Here is a 3067-nt window from a genome sequence, read left to right on the forward strand (position 1 = left end):
AAGTGGTTTGATGAAATAGTGTACGAAGAGAAGTTTCACCTGCTGAATTAAGGGGAAATTGCTAAGCAGAGCACATGACAAAACTGAGCCGAGAGACAGAATGTGAAGGAAAATGAGTATAATGTACATTACCTCTTTGCTTTGAGTCTGGCTCTTTTCAGCCATGTTGATATACTTAGCATTTAGCTACAGTTACTTTGTGGTCCAAAAGATTATATTCCAAGGAAAATGCCTATAAACTAACATGACTTTTGAAATTCCCCTATTTAACAATCAACATAAACCAATTCATATTATAAAAGTAAGTGTAGCAGAATGGACAGTCATTTTAAAAAATTGTAGGCAGAGAGCATGTGTGCTCGCCAGAGAGAGACAGAGAGAGTGAGAAAGCAGCCCTCATGGGAAATAGTCATGCTACAAACCCATCTCTTCAATTTCTTCCTCCTTTTGGGATTTTGAGAACACACACACGTACCTGGCTCAGTCATCAAGCTGACATGTCCAGACTCAAACTTTGCAGTTTTAGATATCCAGCTGCCTTAACCACTATGTTATAGGCTAGCCCTTGGACTATAGTTTTTTTTATAATTCATCTTTTCTGTAGGTGGTAGATAAACACACACACACACACACACACACAATTTTATTTAAGTGAGAGAACTGAAGCTCATGGGGTTTAAATAACTTCCTCAGGATTATCCCGGTACCTTTGTAGCCCTGGGTTTAGAGCCATCTTTATGCTTTTCTTCCCCTAAATAATCCCAGGGATTTTAAATGCTGAGATTCTATTCTGCTTCTTGGGAAGAGGGTAGAAAATTAGCATACAACCAGAGCCAAATATATACACATAGTGAAATACACACACACACCTTCAGTCTTTGTAAGGTGGATTATTATTCTCTGTAGATAGAAAGCCTATGCAATTACCCAAATTACACCCATACTACACAGTTGATTTGAAGCACATAAGTTTCTAGAGTCCATCCTCTGACCTGTGTACCACCACTTCCTCCGTGGTATTCCAAAGAAAGAGAAAGGGCATTGAGTGCTTACTGAAGTAGAACTGTAGAAAAAAGTCATTAAACTTCAAGACCTTTCTTCCTGTGTCCTTACAGTGCTACTGCAAGAGAAAGAATAAGTTATAAAGATGGTAGCACATACACTAAAATTGGAACAATACAGAGAAGATTAGCATGGCCTCTTTTGCAAATTTAAGATAGTTATTGTCATGATTGTTGACCAGGCTGACACCATTCTGCCTTGGCCTTTTACATATGATGGTATTGATTGGTCTCTTATAGCACCAGTACCAATGTGTACATTTTCTGAGCTGACAGGGATTTCTAGGTGTTATCATAGACATTCAAGACTGGAAGACACAACAGCAATTATAGAATCCAGAGGCGTAATTTTATAGATGCTGAAATCGAAGCCCAGGGAGGTGAAGTGTCTTTCCAAAGATCACTTAGCTGCTTGATGATTCTGGACCAAAGTTTATTCTGGGATATAAATCATCTTTGATTCCTAGCTGAAAGGGGATTTCATTCTTGGGCTTGTCAAAGCTATTCTCTGTCAAACAAACGAAAAAAAAATCAAAATACAATAGGGCAGTCCTTATTTTTGTACTGTACTTTGTGAAATTGAAAATTTAGCCATAAAATAGGCCTCGAACCAGCTTAATTGCCTCTGTTTTTGGCTTCACACCATTTCTAGAGGCTTCAGACTTGTTACAGCATCTCATGAAGCCAAAATCTGACAGTTAAATAATTTGCTTTTTACAGAATTATTGGTTTCTAGTTTCCAGTAGAAATAGTTTCATTCTTTCATACGAGAACATTTGGAAGCTGAATGTTTGAAACTCTCTATTATGCAATAGTGCACCTTTGTATAAAAATAAAATATGGAAAATAAAATGAGTGCCAAAAATGATGAAAAGGAAACCCCTGCTTAAAATGTAGCTTATTTTGGTAGGCATGAAGCTAAGATAAAGATGGAATCTTGTTTCAAGCCCCAATTACTTCCCTTTGCCTGAACTCATCTTCCTTATCATTTATGAGAATCAAGGTGACACCAACATTTCCTAGAACGCTGAATTGTGTCACTGAAAATGCCTCTTCCCCAAATTAATTAGGGAAACTCTATAGGGATACAAAAAATAGTTTTGTGCAAATTAGTTCGAAATGCTCAAACTGGAAATGAAATGACTAGTATAATACTAGGACCCTTGAGTAGTAATGAGCATTGTCCTCAGCTTTGCTAATGTCTTCTAGTGATTTATTTTTTTCCCAGTCACACACAGAATAAAATAATGCATATTAAAGTATTTAAAAAAGAAGTTTCATGGAGGTTTATGACTTAAATGTGAATGCCCTTCAAAAAAGCCATCAAAGTGACAAACTTTGAGAGGCTAAATAAAGACTTTTTGAAAATAATTGGGGCATTAAAAAAAAAAACAAACTCAAAAAACTTTTCAGATATAGCCTCTGCCTAGCTCTTACTTAATCAATCCTTTTTCATTGGAAACCACCCTTTGGGTGACCAAACTGACATGCCAAAAATTCAAACCTGAACTGGCAGTAAAAACACCCAAATTAAACTGGAGATTAAATTGGTATTGAAGTAGAGAACCAATTGGGTAGTGTAATTAATGCACTGCCAGGCAAAATTTCTAAATTTTCTGACGTCATGCAAAGCTTTCCTTGGGTGGTTACTTCCTCCTGGTCCATTTGCCCCTCTCAGGACTAGAGGATGCAAAATGGACCTTCAGAGCTGCCAAAATCACTCTCTGAACCATAGAGGTCATTTTTAATTTAAAGAACATAGCATAGTGCCTTAAAAACAATAGGTGTTCAGTGAACAAGAATGAACTTTTAATTGCCCTGTCATGGTTCAAAATGTTGTAAAAATACAGCCTCATCAGAATGCTGTTTTTTCTCAAAACAAAAGCAGTGCTCCTATAAACACAAGCAATTGTCAGTTTCGACTTTGATAGAAATATAAAGATTGGGTTTGTGCTGATTTTCCAGAGTATACTTGTCTCTGCACACACTTTTAAAGTGTCACAGGA

General features: G+C 36.7%; 1 pseudogene; it reads left to right on the forward strand.

Annotated features, from left to right (window-relative positions):
* The first annotated feature begins 1138 nt into the window (after window positions 1–1138).
* LOC114008688 (uncharacterized) lies at window positions 1139–1237 on the forward strand (annotated as a pseudogene).
* Window positions 1238–3067: the final 1830 nt, after the last annotated feature.

The sequence above is a fragment of the Tupaia chinensis genome, unplaced genomic scaffold, assembly GCF_000334495.1.
Source record: "Tupaia chinensis unplaced genomic scaffold, TupChi_1.0 Scaffold000368_1, whole genome shotgun sequence".
In the NCBI taxonomy this organism is placed as follows: domain Eukaryota; kingdom Metazoa; phylum Chordata; class Mammalia; order Scandentia; family Tupaiidae; genus Tupaia; species Tupaia belangeri.